Source organism: Neomonachus schauinslandi, chromosome 3 (assembly GCF_002201575.2).
Source record: "Neomonachus schauinslandi chromosome 3, ASM220157v2, whole genome shotgun sequence".
Lineage (NCBI taxonomy): Eukaryota > Metazoa > Chordata > Mammalia > Carnivora > Phocidae > Neomonachus > Neomonachus schauinslandi.
The window spans coordinates 142260311-142280523 of record NC_058405.1 but is presented as its reverse complement, the minus strand read 5'-3'; positions in this window follow the sequence as shown (position 1 = coordinate 142280523).

Here is a 20213-nt window from a genome sequence, read left to right as displayed (position 1 = left end):
TAGATATTATATATGATATGTATTATAATTATATATATGGTTGTTATTAATGTTATATGTTACATATAACATTTTCATATATTGAGATTTTTGAGCATCAAATACATGGGAAAGCACTTTAAAAACTAGAAGTATTGGTTAAAGAGTACAAACTTCCAGTTGAAGATGGATAAGTTCTGGAAATTATTTTATAGCATGGTGATTACAGCTTATAATTCTGTATTATACTTGCAAGCTGCTAAATGAGTAGATCTTACATGTTTTTACCACAAAAAAGAAATAGTAACTATGTGATGTGATAGAGGTGTTAGCTAACACTGCTGGTGGTAATCATTTTGCAATGTATAAATGTTTCATCTCAACATGTCTTACACCTTAAACTTATACATGTTATATGCCAATTATAGCTCAATAAAGCTGGGGGGAAAGCTAGAAGTATTTCTATCTGTAAGTGAAAGGCAGTAGGACTGTAAAATGAGATGTTTAACTATTCATAGCTAAAATGGGTATTATCTACCTTCAAATGTATCAGGATGCCTTTCTAATATTATGGTGGGTGAAAATTATTTCATGTTTCTAACGTGAGGAGATTTGGAAATATCTCAGTATTATAATTATAATATTATATCTAATAAATGTAATATATATAATACAAAACATATAATATTTATTATTATTTATGCTCCTCTGTATAGTTCATTCTATCATAAATAGGAAATTTGTTTGAAACTAATTTGGTATATTTTCAAATACATGAAACCAATAACATTTCTTTTCCTCTACACATAAAAAATAGGAAGGTGCTAATTTTTTAAATATCCAACAATCTCACTAATTTACTATAAAACCAGTGTCACTGCCATGTGATTATTGGGTTAAGGATGTTAGGAAAGAAAGAAATGAGTTAAAGGAGTGACAGTAACAACATGGCTGACAATGGAAGCTGATGTTACCTTCACATGGAAAAGCTGAGAAAATACTAAACCTGAAATTCTCCTAGTAAATTGGGAAATGTGAGTTCTAACACAGGCTAGACAAAGGACGTTCCTTTAAATTATTTTAATGTGAAGACTGTTGAGACTAAGAATTGTGAGGTATCAAATGTAGTGATCCGAAGGGATATGTGCACCCCAAAGTTTATAGCAGCAATGTCCACAATAGCCAAACTATGGAAAGAGCCAAGATGTCCATCAACAGATGAATGGATAAAGAAGATGTGGTTTATATATACAATGGAATATTATGCAGCCATCAAAAAAAAAACACCCCGAAATCTTGCCATTTGCAACGATGTGGATGGAACTGGAGGGTATTACGCTGAGCGAAATAAGTCAATCAGAGAAAGACATGTATCATATGACCTCACTGATATGAGGAATTCTTAATCTCAGTAAATAAACTGAGGGTTGCTGGAGTGGTGGGGGTTGGGAGAGATGGGGTGGCTGGGTGATAGACATTGGGGAGGGTATGTGCTATCGTGAGGGCTGTGAATTGTGTAAGACTGTTGAATCACAGACCTGTACCTCTGAAACAAATACTACATTATATGTTAAAAAAAAAAAAAAGAAGAAGATAGTAGGAAGGGAAAAATGAAGGGGGGGAATCAGAGTGGAAGATGAACCATGAGAGACTATGGACTCTGAGAAACAAACTGAGGGTTCCAGAGGGGTTAGCCTGGTGATGGGTATTAAAGAGGGCATGTACTAAATGGAGCACTGGGTGTTATATGCAAACAATGAATCATGGAACATTACATCAAAAAAATTAATTAAAAGAATTCTGAAGTATCCATAATAGATTAAAGAATTCAAATTACAGTGACAAATAGTTCACAGATTCCCATTAAAACTTTTCTGCTTCATAGGTAACAAAAAATTGCTTCAGTTTTAGAGAAATATTTTTTGCAGCTTTCAGTCTCAAAAGTATTTTAATTTATATAAATTGTGATAGCCACATTAAGTGTTCTTAGAAATACTATCACCTTTAGGTAGTGACTTGACTTTAAAAATATTTTATGATATATTACATAATATAGGGAAATAATTCTAGTTAAGTAGGTACATGTTACATAATTTGCATTTTTAGAACACTTACAAGGGAGACCGGGTGTTTTAAAAGATAAGGGAACTAGCAATTCCAGTAACATTCTCACTCATTTGAATTATGAACACTAGACAAGTTAGTGCTAATCAGATGTTTTCTGACCTATATAAAATGAATTAACCCTCCCACATCCAGGTTCTAGAGAAAAAAAATATTACCAAATTGGTTCATTTTTTTCTCCAGGTCTGGGGATGTTTCCTCTTGATTCTCAAATCTGATATGAATATGATGCGTACTTCTAAATTAGTACTTATCATATTACATCATGGAAACTTTATATTTTTATACATATAAAATGAATACTCACAGTACTCCTAGTTCTTAATGCAGTACCTGGCATGTCCTCATACTTTACTGGTTAAATTGCATTAAAGACTACACTGCAAGGAGTTCCACTGTCACTGATATTAACCCTGTTAAGATATATGGTTTCTCAACATGGTGGCACCATACAAATAACTTTTCTAGAAACTATCCAGGGAGGCATGAGAAGGACAAAATTGTCTTTTAGCATAAGGAAGGTACTGTGCTAAAATTTCCTAGGGTGCTCAGCTAGCTTATATTTTAATTACTTCTTCATAAGTGGTTTTAAGTAATAAGCTTGCACTATTGAAACCCACTATTATCTTGAGATAATCTAGTTAGGAATAGAGTGTAAGGAGGCCCTTAAACCAACACTGCTCTGTAGCTTACCCACAAGACATTGAATGTAACCTATAGATGATCTACTGCCGTGAAAATGGTTAGATTAAAACGCTAAAAATATTTTTTAAGCAGGATGTTGGGGAGATGGTTTCCCATTAGAAACAAAGGAACTTGAACATATAATTCTAATATACATAAGTTTCCTTAAGAAAGACTACCTGGGGGCGCCTGGGTGGCTCAGTTGGTTAAGCGACTGCCTTCGGCTCAGGTCATGATCCTGGAGTCCCGGGATCGAGTCCCGCGTCGGGCTCCCTGCTCAGCAGGGGGTCTGCTTCTCCCTCTGCCCTCTTCCCTCTCGTGCTCTCTGTCTCTCATTCTCTCTCTCTCAAATAAATAAATAAAATCTTTAAAAAAAAAAAAAAAAGAAAGACTACCTGGAAGGGGTGCCTGAGTGGCTCAGTCGTCGTTAAACATCTGCCTTAGGCTCAGGTCATGATCCCAGGGTCCTGGGATCGAGCCCCACATTGGGCTCCCTGCTCCGAGGGAAGGCTGCTTCTCCCTCTCCCACTCCTCCTGCTTGTGTTCCCTCTCTTGCTCTGTCTCTGTCAAATAAATAAATAAAATCTTAAAAAAAAAAAGACTACCTGGAAGAAGGAAGTAGGGGTGATTTCTCTCAATTGTTAATGAGGTGATTTTCCTTAAAAGTATACACTACCTATAGGCACATCTGACCTCCCCAGGCCTGGGGCATACATAATATTTAAGAGGATTTAGACCTATGCCTCACAGTTAATGAGTACCAGCTTGTACATCTAAGGGTACTGATTATTTGGGGCCAGTGTGTACATCATTGTGTACAAGCATTTGTGCTGCCTCTTCTTGACTTGTATTTTCATGGCTAATAGAAGAGAACTGCTTCAACTTTATTCCCTTAAAATCAGGCCCCTGCTCTACCCCAGGTTCTACATTCCAGCCGAGCTGACCTCTTGTAAATACTGAACGTTCTGTGTCCTTTGCATGCAGAACATCCTCTCCACTCTTTTGCCTGTTGTTTCCTTTGCCTAGCACACCCAACCCCTGATCTGATTCCCGCCCACACTTCAAGACCTGGTTTAGCCAGTAAACTTCTATGGAAGGCATCCCCAGCCCTTCCAGGCTCGTTAAATACCCTTTTACCCGTGCTTCCAGATCAGCTTTGCAGAATTGTCCATTCACTTCTTGTTTTTCTATTTAAAGTGTTATCTTGAAGACAGGGCCAGTATCCATTATCATATCTCCAGCAACACAAAAGCAAGGAGGCAGTCTTGAGATAGAGTGAAGATCTTGGACTTGCTAAGGCTGTAGTGCTTGGTAGCAGCGTTACTTTCAGCAGGTATCATTCTCTCTATGGTTCAGTTTCATCATCTATAAATACATGTAATACTTTGCAGGGTTGTTAGGAAGTGCTCAAATTGATACCTTTTGTAAGCACTTTACATGTATTATTATTTATTCCTCTGTACAACCCTATGAGGCAAGTAATGTTATCATTCATATTTTATAGTTAAAGAAACTGAAACATAGAAAGATTAAGTAACTTGCCCACAAATACTCAGAATAAGAGCATAACCAGGATTTGAACCTGGGCATTCTGACTCCAGAGCACTCATTCATTCTAAACTGCATTTCACTTTGTTTCTAGTTCTACTATATATAAGGATATTGTATTTTGATGATCTTCATCTTCATGTATTTTCATCTTTCAGCAAGTCTCACGAGACAGTACTTTTGTTTTCTATTTAAAGAAAATTGTGTAAATTCAGAAAGGATTGTAATTAGAACAATTCCTTCTTAAAATGTGTATTTTATTCCAATTTGAAGGGCAATATCAAATACTTAGAATAATTGCAGTTTTCTTAACCCATTAGTCTTTATCATAGGCCTTAATACACAAATGCATTAAATTCTTGCTTCACTTCTAGTGGGACCTTGATACTAAATGTTCTCATTTAAATTATTACCCCCTTAGGCTCCCAAATTATCCTAGTATGTCTAGGAGGCCCCAGGCTCACTCAGGCAGGAAGCCAAATCTCTCTACTTTCTGCTCTTATTATTCCTTTTGTCAATGTATTTGTTCTAAAACTCTATTTCCACAGTTGTTGATTTTTATTTCTGTTTGCAGAGATAGATTATCTCCCAACAGACCTGCAGATAGGAGATTAAACAAACATACAAACTGTGCTAAGAATCCAAACTCCCCTTACATTAAAATTCTCAGTTCGAAAAAACCCCTCTTCCTTTCAAAACAGCAGTTTAACTTTTCTTGAAGAGATCAGACAGTTGTGGTGGTCTTGAATGTGAAGGTCATTGGAGAGGTCATGCTGTAGTCATTGGAGAGCTACTGATGATAGAACAGTATGTTGTAAAACACTTCACAAAGATTCAGCTGGCAGGGGTCAGGAGGGACTTGGAAGGGACTTAGGAATTGAGGCTGAACTCACAACTGTTGCAATGGCATATGTAGGTTTCTCACTTGCGGAGGGGCAGAGGGAATGCAGAGGGGTGCTTTTGAAAAATAGGGTGAAGCAAGAATCCACGTACAACCTGACAGGAGACAGGAGTCCAGGCAAGAGGGAAAGGGAAAAGCCATCTTTTCTCTGCTTTAAGGCTGAGTGACCAAAAGATGATATAAACAGAGATGGGGAGAGCTGATTTGGGCAGCAGGCATGAAAAGTGGTTCAGGGTGCTGGAAAAGAAAAGAAGACAGAAGCGAGTAATCCGACTGCAGATGTGTTTCATATAATGGCGCTATATCTGTATCTTTGATTTTTCAGACAAAAGCAAGATTGAGTTGAAAATTAATACAGTCTTGGGACGCCTGGGTGGCTCAGTCAGTTAAGCATCTACCTTCAGCTCAGGTCATGATCCCACGGTCCTGGGTTGGAGCCCCACATCGGGATCCCTGCTCAGAGGGGGGCCTACTTCTCCCTCTGCCTCTGCTGCTCCCCCTGCTTGTGCGTGCTCTCTCTGTCAAATAAATAAATTTAAAAAAATTGAATTAAATTTTAAAAAAGAAAATTAATACAGTCTAAAAACCTCTTATTAAAATTCTTTTTCTCCTAAGTAATTTCTAAATCATCAAAAACATGAGTCATTAACTCTTTAAAAATAGGACATCTAATTTAGTTCTATTAAAAATTGAGAATTCTTTTAAAAATACCAAGTAAGTATTGAGACATATCATGTAACACTTCTTCCTAGAAAGGACATATTTAAAAACTGATTTCTCAAATACTCCAATGGCCCTAAAATAGTCCTCTCATTGTATGTACTCTGTCTAGTGAATGAATAAATGAGAATATAGTCAGTGGGCAGTTAGTTTTAAACTGTACAAAATTGATAAAAAAAAAAATAAAGATGTTTATTTTGGAGCTGTCCACACATTAGTGACAATTAGTCAAGAAAAATCTAAGGGAGAAAGACCCAATACAGAAGAGCAGAGGGTCTGGGAATATATCTCATATTACACCTAAATTTAATGTGTGGAGAGAAGAGTGAAAGCCAAGGTACAAGGCTGAGTAATGCCACAGAAATGAAAGAGTATAAAGTGTAGACCGTGGTGTTAAATGCAATAGAAGACTAGGAGTGGGGAGGGCTAGAAAAAGTTGCTGAGTATGTGTGCATTCTAAGAGAAAAGCCAATGAGTAGGAGAGTGGAAACTGTGCTAAAATAACAAAACTGAATATGTGAATAAAGAAACTGTTTTATACAGTTGGGCTTTTTGCGTATGTCCCACACCCACAATTTACAACATTGGTTTGGTTCACAAATGCAGGTAATTGCAGATCAGTCCTTACCTACGATCTACACCCTGACAATATGTATAGTTTGCTTAAATTCTCTGTGCAGCTAGCCATGTATCGTTGTGCCAGTCACAATTCAAGCACCTTTCTTTATTTGCCAGGTATTGTTTGAACGTTAAAAAATAAAATCAAGTGACGCAAGTAGCTTTTCTGTGGCTGTATTGTTTGCCGAAGCTGTGACTGGATAAGGTCCAGTAATACCTTTACGATGGGCCCAGAAATAAGTAAAAAAGCAATGTGTATTTTGATAGAAACTTCTAGAAAAAAATCTCATGATTTCGTAGCTTTAATTAACCTTAGGAATTGGAGCCTAGCTCCTCCTTTATAGTGAAAAACATTTAAGGCCAAAAGAGATCAAAAGACCTGCCCAAGCTCACCAAACTAATTACTGGCAAAGCTAGAACCAGAAGTCAAGTGTCATTCTTGTTCCCAGTGCCCTGCTTATTTTATAAGCCATACTGCCTTCACCTGAATTCACAAAACTCCCAAATGTCATTTTAGCTGTGATATGTTCTAAAACTATGTTTTTTCTGTGTAAACCCATCTGGTTACATGCAAGTATTATCTGAGACATTTTTTTTTTAATTTTTTAAAAGATTTTATTTATCTATTTGAGAGAGAGAGAGCACAAGCGGGGGGTGAGGGGAGAAGAAGAGGGAGAAGCAGACTCCCTACAGGGAGGGAGCCCAACATGAGGCTAGATCCCAGGACCCAGAGATCATGACCTGAGCCAAAGGCAGACGCTTAACCCACTGAGCCACCCAGGTGCCCCAAATCTAAGACATTCTGAAATTAACATTTTCTACTATTCCAAACTGAGTCTTGATAAGCAAAATTTTAATCAAGTATTTAATAACCGGTGATTAAAACAAATTAGATCTGTTGAGCAACTTCTCTGATTTTACCTGCCTGATGCTTGGTTTCACAGGTTAAAAATTAGAAAATATTTTATCTTTCCCATAAGAACTTTGACATGGTTTCAATGATTAATACAATTCATGTTTAAGAATCAATATTTCTTTTGAGCACACCTCCTTTTACAGTGAGACAGTCTAGACAACATTAGCTCAAAAGTTTTTGTTAGGGAAAGCCTGTTAATATTTTCTCCCTATCTCTGTCCTTGACAAATAAAACCAGTCCTTAAAGACATTAAAAATGTGACTTTTTTCTTTTTTTAAAAACCGTGCTCTTTAAACTGTGGCCATCACTATCTCATCCCCTGTAAAGATGCTTGTTGCTAATAGAAGGAACAGTATCTGATGTGGGTTTGTTTGATTTTCGTCAGTTCAGATTTGGTTTTACAGTTCAGATTTCGTTTTGTTTTTCACAAGACCATTTGGTATCAGTTCAAACATTTAACAACACCTTAGCAAAACCACCCAAAGTTGATCTGATACACATCACACACGTACACACATACACACACCAGTCCCTTTGCAAATGTCAGATACCTGTAGATAAAAGAAAATGGTCACCTGATACTCTTCTTGAAGGTTCATCTCTCAGGCCTATCTAAACAAAGGGAAGACCCACATAAGTATTATAATACAATAACAGAAAAGACCATTTAGAATAAGAGCTAATTTATTTTCTAATTATTTTTTAGAACTCCTAAGGTTTTCTGCAGTTCAATGCTTGGGTGGTTATGAGGTTATGCAAGCAAAGAGAATACTCAGAGGAGTCTAACTAGCCAGGTAGATTTTGGCAGCTACCATAGTTTGAGAGCTTCAGGAAGGCCATAGGAGGTAGACACAAAGCTGGGAGGGGCAAAGAGTTGTTATATTTTAGGCTGGAGTCCAGGGAAGTCAGGTAAGGCCAGCACAGCTGGCAAAGGCCATCGTTCTAGGTAACCAAGGCCCAGAGTCCAGGAAGCCAGAGAAAACTGGAAAGAAAGGTCCTGGAGAACAGGTAACACTTTGTTCTTGCTGCTCTGTGTGGCCATGACAGGCCCTGTTGTTGATTGTTACCAGAGAGAGGTCAGAAGTCAGCCTGGGAATTCTGCTTCTCAGTGAAGCAGAGGAACCAGGATCACTTGGTACAGATTTTTGCCATTTTAGGGCATAGATGACTGACTTCTTTATTTCAGACTATGCTGGTAATCTTGAAAGGAGGCTACTGACTATATATACCTATCATATTCTCTTTATGCATTAAAGCTAACAAGATTTGAATTTATGATACACACAAATATTATGAGGGAATAGAAATAATAAAATGTCAGTTGTTGGTAGGTGAGTCCATCATTTCACAAGCTGTGTTATCTTGTTATCACATCGATTCACATTTTATTTGCCTGTAAGAGCAGATTTAATGCCATACTATATACAAAACACTAATCCCTGGGCTTGATATAAATTACTTCCATTAATTCACTTATTCTTTTGTCAGCCAACAAAAACTTACTGAGGACACTGCTATGGGCCATTCTGGATTCTAGGTTCTGGAAACAGGGTGGTGAGCCAGTGAGATGTTTTTGTCCCCAAGGAGCTGGCACTCTTGCTTGTTTCCTTTGTTTGTTTACATATGCCAATTACCCACTTTCTTCTTCACAAAGTAATAAAATGTTGGGGAACATAGTTGGGTAATAAGGAAACCCACAAACAGTTACAATGATCATGATCCAGGGTGTGGATCCCTTAAAATATCAGTAAAATATCTTGACTCATCACAGATTCCGGGGAATGAGGTCACCACAAATTAAATTTACCACTTCAAGTTATCCAATACTGTTAAATGTAGTATACAACCTGAATAGTTCACATACATGTATTTATAATATCTGCTCAAACACCTGATTCATTTTACTAAGAAATACTTACTTAACTGCATCTTGGATTCCTTCATGGCTTCTCCTATTACCTACACTCAAGTCTTTGACTTCTCTACTTCCAAAATACAGACGCTAGCTGGAACAAAACGTTTTTAAAAAATTAAAAGCCACAATTACCCATAAAAAGTAATTTTTTCTTATTTGTATGCTACATTTTCTTGATTATCTCTTTTCAAATATCACTGTATCACAAAAGTAAATATAGTTAGGACTTCAATACTTTTTGTTCAAAAGGCTAAAGATTGAGCTTCATTTCTCTCATTGCCAAAGATAACTGGCATCTCACAAGTTAAAGGGTTATAAAGTTTTAAGAAAAACCCCTTCCAAAATGCAAACAAGAAGAGCAAGGGCACTCAAAGGAAGAAATGTGAAACCACCAGTGAGGGTAGGAAACACTTAAATGAAGGAGGCATCCCCATGTCAGCCCCCTGCTAGGCTCTGCTCAGCAGGAGATAATATTCTTCATTTTCCCACAGTGCAGAGCAGCTTAGTAAGGAGGGAAATGAAGTTGATCCTTCAACACATAGATGAAGGAAACTTGACAGCTTCCCAGGCCCTTCTGAGAAGGACTGCAGTCTCATTAATTTATAATTGGAATGATTTATTTGAAGGATGTAGATATCCACAATTTACTAATCACTGCAGTGCACCAGTGACAAATGATATATTGCTCATCCTTTTAGATCGTCCACGGGGTTATACCTCTCTCTTAGATAATGGATACATGATTGCATGTTATATTTTCTATATCTTTAAAAATATATAGGAAACACATATATACATACACACATACCCACGCATACAGGCAAGAGGGGCTTCTGTTCTCTGGGCCTGGGGCTTCAGAGAACCTCTCTGCACATCTTCTAACTATAGATCTTTGCACAAGACTAAGAATTCAGGAACTGAAGAACTGTGCCCATCCAGAGGCAGAGCAATGCCTCCCCCTATGCCTTCTCTGGTTACTCAGTGTCCCAGAACTTCCCACCCAAATGGCCATGAGCTTGCTTCAGCTTCTAACCCCAGGACTGTTTCCATGCATGGATTGTTCCCCAAGGCTTGAGGGATGCCCAAGCAGCAGCTGTTTGTAGCGGATCAGATATGGTTATGTGGGTTGATCTGGCCATGTGCATAATCTTGAGGTCTCTCGCCTTGTCTTCAGACCTCTCATCTTGTGGGATGGAGCTGGGAATGGGAAGAGAAGGGAGACTGGGCTGTGGGCTTTCAAGCATACTCTCCCAGGAGTTACACTATTTAAACATGAAACTCAAAGGTTTCAAACAATTTTAAATTTGAACTTCGCCTGAAGGTATATTTTTTAAGGTGGGAGGATAGAACACACTTTACTTACAGATATCACCACAATTTATAACTGGATATGTTGTACATGGGCTTCTACTTACACTCTTTTTCAAATCCCACAAATGTTAGGAAAGGGACTCTATGTATATATTAAATAGTGTTAATTTTCCTTAGCACTTCTGGTATATGAATTTCCAAGAGGATGGCAAAAGATCCTTAAATTTCATAAGGTGTGCTTCAGACTGATTTCTTACTAAGTCCACATTACCTTGGATTGCTTTTCCCAACATGTCTCAGCAAAACATTATACAACCTGATTAAACAAAGCCTCTTTCCCACACAGCTCCACCTTCCTTACTTGGCAGATTTAATCTGGTAACACCCTTTAAAGACCATCATTCCAGCCACATTTAAAAGAAATAGCCATTAGAACTCAATATAACTTTTTTTTTTTTAAGGTTGTATTCTATTTCTGACCACAGGGTAGGTAAAACCAAAGAAAAAATATCCTTAAAGGAAAAATACACTTTAAACTTTTCTTCCCACTCTTCCTCTCCTAATTTTTTTTTAAACCAAAATCACACAAACTAAACAAACAAAATTTAAAAACCAAAATAAAAACAAAGTTGAACACCATGGGATCATTCTGAATATCTCCCTAATACTTACTAAATATTTATTAAGAATTCTCTACAACCCTAGGATATGCTCCGAGGTGATGGCAGTCTAGGGATGTATGTATAATACAGTGTGCAAAATAAGACATAAAAAATGCTAGGCAAGAGAAAAAGGTTTTAATGTGAGTTTAGGGGCAAGAAGGATTATTTTACCTTAGGCAGTGGGTAGGAATTGAATATATTTTGTGAAAAGACAAAAGGGCATTCCCTGATTGCTTTTTAATTTAATTTAGAGCCTTCTAGAATATTACAAGTTTAAATATTGAGGGTATTAAAGCATCTTGCTTTCACATATCCAGTCTACTTAAGATTTGCAAACTGCCTAAGGTAATCTGAAACAGGATCACAAAAATGGGCAAGGAGGAATACAATAAGGTTGGGGCATTAATTTTCAGGGCATTACTCCTGAAAAGGGATGACTTTTAAAGAAAAGTAATTGGCTGTAAAATGCATTGAAATTTTCATGGCAAGTATATCTTCTTTGGATATTGATATTTAGTGGGAACATAATATATAGGCAACAACAACTGATTTTCTAATATTAACTACAATGAGTCATTGAATTACCCTAGTTATATGTGGCATAAGTGATGGACTGACCCATGGTACACACCCAGTGTGTCATAGACGATGACGCTCAAGGTGGGCTGTTCATAAGCCCTACAGATTCCTCAACATACAGCTCCCTGGACTTGAGTCATCCCAGTGGCATTCGTTACATTCTGGATTGTCAGAATGCAAACATGTTACCATACATTACTAAGGCCTGACTGTCTTTAACTGCTCGAACCCATTGTCAAGTACCTAGTGGAAGCTCTGAACCACAAATATGGCCCAAACAAACTATGATTTGGGAAACATCACCACAGGCATCCAGTTAAGTTTGTTGAATTGAAATGAAGTTTCAACATCAGGAATAGTGTTTCAGCAGGCGGCAAAATGTAATGTAGGAAAATGCTTTGTTTCCTTTGTTGTTTTTGCCTTAGTCTTAAATTTATCTAGTTTTGAAACATTATTCAAACTGAATCTTCTTAGATATGGTATAATGCACAATCCTTGGTGGCAAATTATTTTTAGAAAAGAAAGTATGGAGCAAGTGGGATATGTACAGAAATAATGCTGTTTGCACTAGAAATACAGAGGCACAGGAAGAATTTGAGCTCAGCAAACCATGTTCCCCCTCAGGTCACTTGCACTTGCTATTCCCACTGCGGAGAACACTCTTGCTTAGCAATCTGCATAGAGAGCTCCTTGCAACCTTCCAGGTTCTGATGAAATGTCGCCTTAATCACAGAGACCTCTGACCACTCTTTATAAACTAGCAACCTCTTTATGCATCACTCTCTCCCTCTTTCTTTGCTTATACTTTTAATTTTTTTAATATACTTTTAATTTAATGTTCTCCTAAACATGTATCAACAGCTCGCATGTTATATATCTAGCAGTGTACCTTTTTTTTTTTTTTTGCTTCTTCTCCCTAATATGTTCCTTAAGGACAAGGACTATGTTTTGTTCGTTACTATATTCCCAGCATTATATCCATGGCACAATAGTATAGTAGGTACTCAATAAATTTTTCATGAGGAAATGAATGGATAATTGCTAGCTCTTTGTAGGTCAAGTTCAATTACTTGTAACTGTTCTCACTCATTTTAACCTTAAATATAGTAAATGATATATTTACTTTGGGAAAGAGAAATACATCTAGACACCTGAAATATTCAACAGAACAAAACTCACAAATTATTCAGAAGCAAGAAGAGATGGTATAGTGTATACAAATCTATAGAACCAAATACTGGTACCTGAAGCTTCTCAAGGTTGAATTTGCTTACTAGATACTCAGTGATAGGTAGGTAATGTAACTGCTAACTGAGAAGCTTACCAGGTATGGTTTAAAAGCATGTGCAATTTCAACAGATAGTGCTGGGATGATAACTGGATATCTATATGAGAAAGAATAAAGGTAGATACCTACCTCACACCATCTGCAAAAATTAATTCAAAATGGATCCTAGACCTACAGTTAAAAGCTAGAATTATAAAACTCTTAGAAGAAAACACAAAAGTAAACCTTTGTCACCTTGGGCTAGGCAATATTATCTTGGATACAATTTCAAAACAATAAGCAAATTGGACTTCCTCAAACTTAAAAAATTTTGTGCTTCAAAAGAAACCAACAAAAAAGTAAATAGACATCCAATAGAATGGGAGAAAATACTTGTAAATCATGTATCTGACAAAAAAATTATATCCAGAATATATAAAGAACTCTTACAACTGAATAATAAAAAAGACAAGTAACACAATTAAAAATAGGCAAAGGATAGGAATAGATGTTTCTCTAAAGAAGATATATAATAACCACATGAAAGGTGATCAACAGCTTTAGTGATTAAGGAAAGGGAGATCCAACCCATAATGAGAGACTACTTCACATTCACTAGTATGGCAATAACAAGTGTTGGTGAAGATGTGGAGAAATTGGAATCCTAATACATTACTGATGGAAATATAAACTGGTAAGCCACTTTTGAAACAGTTTGGCAGCTCCCCAAAATTACCATATGACCCAGCAATTCCATAACAAGATATATTCCCAAGAAAACGGAAAACATATATCCACACAAAAACTTGTATGCCAATACTCACAGCAGCATATTCACAATAGACAAAAAGTAGAAATAACCCAAATGTTCATCAACTGATGAATAGATAAACAGTGGTGGTACATCCACATAATGGAATACTATTCAGAAATAAAAAGGAATGAAGTGCTACAAGATTCATACTAAAACATGCATGAATCTTGAAAACATTATGCTCGGTGAAAGAAGCCAGTCACAAAAGGTCACATAGTGTATGATTCCATGTGTATGAAAAATCCAGAAAACACAAATCTATAGAGCCAGAAAATAGATTATGTATTACCTTATGCTAGGTTGGGGTAATGGGAATGGGAATGGGGAATGACCCCTGATGTACAGGGTTTGTTTTGGGATGACGAGAATGCTTGAAAATTAGATAGTGCTGATGGTTGCACAACCTAGAATAGCTAAAAATAACTCAACCGTACACTTTAAATGGGTGAATTTTATGGCATGTGAATTATATTTAAATAAAGCAAAAAAAAAAAAAAAAAACCCAACATAAGTATGAAGCATAGCTATATAGCAAAATATCACCTTAAGTTGTGCTACACTATAGGGTCACACAGAGTAGCAGGAAACCCATGTCTGAGAGGTGCAGATCATACAAAGACAATGGAATTCTTCCCTTCAGGGCCACTTCTATTCATAGGCAGAGCAATAGCCTGGAGTTAGAGGTGCTCAAAAGCCCATTTGCTAGTTTTCTCCTCAGCTTATTGCTTCAGGATCTGAAATGCCTTTTATAGGTCATCTTGTGGAATTAGTCATGAAGGACCTTATTAAAATAGAAACACTGTATGTGGAAATGCATAGTACATTAACTTATTAACACTCATAAGAATAAGCTTATGAACTTACTTAGCCAAGCATTTCAGTAAGGACCTAAAGGAATGAAATGTTAATTAAAATTGAAGGGAAGAGAAAAAGATTTGGTACCTGGCACACTGCCTAAAGCACTGATTTTAGAAATAAAATCTGAGAAACATAGATCTAAAATGTGGGATGGCACTAAAGATTAATATTTTTGTATATCATTTACCCACCTTGCTTTACCTTTCCTACCGTGTAAATAAACTCTGACCGCATAGCCTAGACTGAGACCATTTTAGTCTTTTGTTCTTTAAGCTTTAGTAGGCAAGTGGTAAATCTAGGATTATAAATCATAATCCTTGGCAGTGAAAAGCCACTGAAGTGTTTTGAAGAAAGGGAGTGTCATGATCAGGTGTTTTAGAAATATCATTCTGGCTACAGTGTAGAGAACAGATTTGTGGAAACAAGACTGAATGTAGGGACATGGTGTAGGGACCAACAACCCACTGAGATGGTATGAAGATTACTTCAAAGTGAAAACAACTGCAGAAAGAAATCTTATCTACACTACCCTTATTTGACTAAAGCAGGGCTTTATGAGAGTCAGTTACCACAAACCTCCTCTCCAGGGAAGTCTTGAGTCAGGGAGACAAGTGGCCTTGGGCACTGGGACATTCCAAAAAATTGTGTAAGCAAGTCTCATCAGAACCTTCCATCTTTTGAAGCCCTAAACTCACCTTCCTTTATTAAGCTGGTAGATAAACTCTTATTCCTATCGATTCAGGGAATCACTTCTTGTGGGGTGCTCCCACATGCATGTGAAAATAAATTTTTCTCCTGTTAATCTATTATCAATTAATTCATAGGCCCCAATCACATGGACCTAAATTGATAGAGGATAATGTTTCTTCCCAACAATAGGTTAGGAGACTATTAGACTGATCTGGTAAAAACAAAACAAAACAAACAAAAAAACAAAAAAACAAAAACAATGCTGGTTTGAATTAGGGTAGGAGCAGAGGGAAGAGAGGTGTTTTAAATAGAATCAACAGGTTTTGGGATTTGGATATAGTCAGGAGGGAATAGGTAGAACATGGGAACAAATCCCAGGTTTCTTCTCAAGGCCCTTCAGAGCTTAGTACTCTGCTGGCTGAATAGCCTTCAAAATGTAGAATGTGCTATAAAACCTGTATGTGGGTGGGTCGGCAGATAACTCAAAAGCAGGTGACACAATTCCTCGTGGAAAAACTGCTTTGTTAAGCAAAAACATCTTGGTAAGGCATCATTGGCTCTCATTTGGAGCTTGTCTAAAATGAGCTTAAAATTGGACAAAGAAAATAGTGCCTGCATAATAAAGTGAGAAGAATGTTTGGCTTCAGCAAGAGATGGATGAATCAAATGTTTGAAGACCAGGAAAAGCATTGGGGGGAACAGGGTGTAGGGAAGATGGCCCAGGAAGCCATCAGGAGCTAGGTCCTGAGCAGAAGTCTTGGCTAGTGGTGAGTACTGCCAATGAACAGGAATGTCTCCTGTTCAGTGTGATGTTATTTGCTGTGTTATAATGTCCCTGTATCTTAAGATACAACCCAAATCTTTAACCCCACTGCCTGGTATAAAAACACATGTGTTTCACATTTGGGTCCATGCAGAATGGATAGAAGAGGATAGCTAGGGGGTGCATGGGTGACTCAGTAGGTTAAGCATCTGACTCTTGATTTTGGCTCAGGTCATGATCTCGGAGTCACAGAATGGAGCCCCATGTTGGACTCTGTGCTCAGTGGGGAGTCTGCTTGAGATTCTCTCTCTCCCTCTCTCTCTGCCCTCTCCCCCACCCCATGCTTACGCACTCTCATTCTCTCAAATAAATCTTTTTTTTTTTTTTTAAAGGATAGCTAGGAGAGGAAGGATGTAAAAGGCATACTCTAGCAATAGTAGGAACTGAGAACAAGAAGTAAAGTAGGGAGGTTGTACCCCCTGACCTTCACCACATCTACTGGGAAGTGGAGGTGGCAGGAGGGGAAACAAGAAAATTATATGTGAGACCCAGGGTAGGGGCAGAAGTGGGGCCACTTCCAGTCAACTATTGTAGGACAAGACAACTCTGAGCAAACTGGATGACTAGGGCTACCAGGCAGCTAATACATGGGTAAATACCTCAATGAGAATCTTTTAAATTGTCTTTTCAGAAATCTAACTCCTGAATTTCCTCATCCTTCATTTCTATGCAAAACTGAAAGTATTCCCCTATTTGTGAATGTAGGTTATGTTTGACATACATCTAGTGGTTCAAAATATTAAAAGACCTATTATTTGTATAATGTACCAATTAGGTGGAAGAGCTGAGTGTTGAAACGCACAAAATACTATTGTCTGGAGTAGAAAATAATACTGGACAATTTTCAGTCTTATGACTCTTCTTAGTACTTCAGCAAGGTATAGGTTTTTCTTAATTAGGACTTCTCAACTAATGAAAATGTCGAAAATCCAAGTATAAAATAATGCCTTCTTACTCGGAATATATACTAAGTCAGTGAAATGTATTTTGAAGAAAATATATTGAATGTCTTATCTAATGTTTTAAAGTCTGTTTTCTTATTGCTTGAATTATTTTCCAGAGAGGCTTCCTTGAAGCAGGACAATTTAGAAAATAAATGATGTACCTGGAAATTATCATCATGGTTAATCTTGTTAAAAATATGTTCTTCATTCCTGATTTCCACAGAGACATTATTGTATTTACCAACTTACTGGCTCTTACTGTGGTTACTCCTGGGAATTCTAATGAAAAATAGATTGTTTTCTCTTCCTATTGAGATCAATACAATCTGAGGTATATTTTTAATTTTCAAATAAGAGTTAATAGAACATACCATGAAAACAAACTGGAAGATTGAGGGGTTTTTAAAGTTGAAAGCCACAGACACTGTTTTGGAATGTCCTCTGAATTTGTATATTCTATCCACAAAAGGTATAAAATTATATTGGTTCTGTAATATGGATACATTTTTTAACTTTGCGTAATCAGGTTTAATAGATCCTGTAGAAAAATTTAAATTTATTTATCTTTTCAGCAGTGATAGAAAAATACAAACATGAACACTATAATTGGTTACCAGCTATTCTTGGAGCTATTATCTGTCCATGTACAATTATTTGTAATAGTTAATAATGCTCAATGGTGTCACTGAGCTAACCTAAACTTCATCAGCCTGACATACAAGTAGATGACAGTTAAAATAAAGTATTACCTTTGAGAGATTTAATGTGTCACCAAGGCTGATTCCCAGCATCATCTAATAGAAAAGATGTGCTCCTAGATCATTCACATGAAACCAAGTCTACATTGGCATAAATTTAGTAGGCTTTCCACATACAACTTTTAAGTAAAACTCACTATCTCTAAGATTTCTAAGATTTGTGATAGCAGGAAATTTCTGCAATAGCTTCACAAAATGGGAAGTAGACAAAAATGTTTGTTTATAGACATAAAAATTCAGGAAATGAAATATAACTAGTTCTTTTATATTAGCTCCTTTTCCCAGTCTGTTAATTACACTGTCTAACCAAAATTGGGTATTTTATTTTATTTTATTTTAAAGATTTTATTTATTTGACAGAGAGAGACATAGCGAGAGAGGGAACACAAGTGGGGGAGTGGGAGAGGGAGAAGCAGGCCTCCCGCAGAGCAGGGAGCCCAATGCGGGGCTCGATCCCAGGACCCTGGGACCATGACTTGAGCCAAAGGCAAACACCTAACGACTGAGCCACCCAGGCGCCCCAAAATTGGGTATTTTATTATCAGGACTTTCCAATAGTTATCTCATAGCCATAGTTCTGTCTGACATTTGGAGAAATCTCAAAAACAGCAGTATGGGGTTTATCAATAAAATATTCTCTTCTTTTCCCTACACTCAAAGCCATTGATAAAATTTTAGCTCTAAGAGAAAAGATTCTATTTGTACGTATGGAAGGAAATAATTAAAAGTCAGTTTTTAGCAATATTTTCTTCCTAGAGTGTACTTTGAACTTTTTTTTTGGAGGATTTTAACAAAGTAGTGTTAAAAAGAAATATGTCTTGAAACTGATCAAAAATGGGAAAAATAAAAGATCGTAGTTTAGAATTTCTCTCCTCTCTGCTTTAAATACATAAGCTTTGGGTGAAACTTTACCCAAATGAATATACCTACTAAAGTTTTGTCACTGACTTCACAGAAGTCACTGATTTCAGCCATTTGCAGCATTTATGGAGTGGGAGAAATGAGAAAAAATTCCTAACATGTTTCCCTCCCACTGTCCTTTCTTCATGCTAAAGGTCACAATTTTGCTTTATGATAGATTGCATTATAGAGTGCTGGAGCTAAAAGAGACTCTTTCAGTAATCTAGACTCATGTTCTTATTTAATACAGAAAAAGAAACTGAGGCCCAGAGAATTTAAATGACTTGCCCAAGGATACAAAGCTAAAAATAATGGGATAGAAGCTGGAAAATATAGAGGAGTTTTCTCTGTTAATTGTTTTTTTGTAGTTGTTAGTTCAAATAGGTTAGCCCAATAAGAGATTAATTCAGGTAAACCAGCTAAAAATACTTGTACGTGTTTCTCAATATAACGAGGATGGGGGGTGGAAATCACAGGAATGAAGGCATAGGAATAAAAAGAAAAATGGCCCACAGAACAAGTGAGACACAGCCTATGTGCTTTGGTTTTTAAGCCTCCGGGCCCAAACCACACTTACGATCTTGGTAACCAAAAAGAATCTTGTTCCTGGAATGCTTGTAGAGACCTGAATTAGTCATAAGCTTCTTAGAAAAGAATTTATCCTTTGTTTGATATTGCAATGATTCTTGATCAGAAAGGCAAGCAAGCCTCTTTCTTGTTAGAGGCCTAGTCAGACTCCAGTTGCTGGTATAACAAATCCCTGGGAAACCTTTGACTAAAGAACCATGTATTTGAATGATTTTAGTATGGATTAGATGATCTCATGAGGTCTCTCCCTGTTCTATCATTCTTTCCCTATTGGTGCCAGCAAAACAAACTTCATATGCTTGTTTCAAGGAATTTGACTAGCTAGCAATGATAGGCTTTCTAATTATAGACCTATTCAACTGGGGAAATAACTATAGAATGTTTATTTCAGAGTATTGCTAGAATCATTATTCCAAAAGGTTTAAATGAGGAGGACTCAAATGCCCATATCCAGGACAAACAACTCAAATGAAGTCATTAGGCTTTGGACCAACATTTGGACCATTTGATAACTTAAGTGATAAGTCTAGGTTCTGGTTTTCCTTGTACTCAATTCCTTCCCCAACTCCCGACAGGTAAATCTGTTACTGCCTGTAGCCAAAGGATAAAAATTC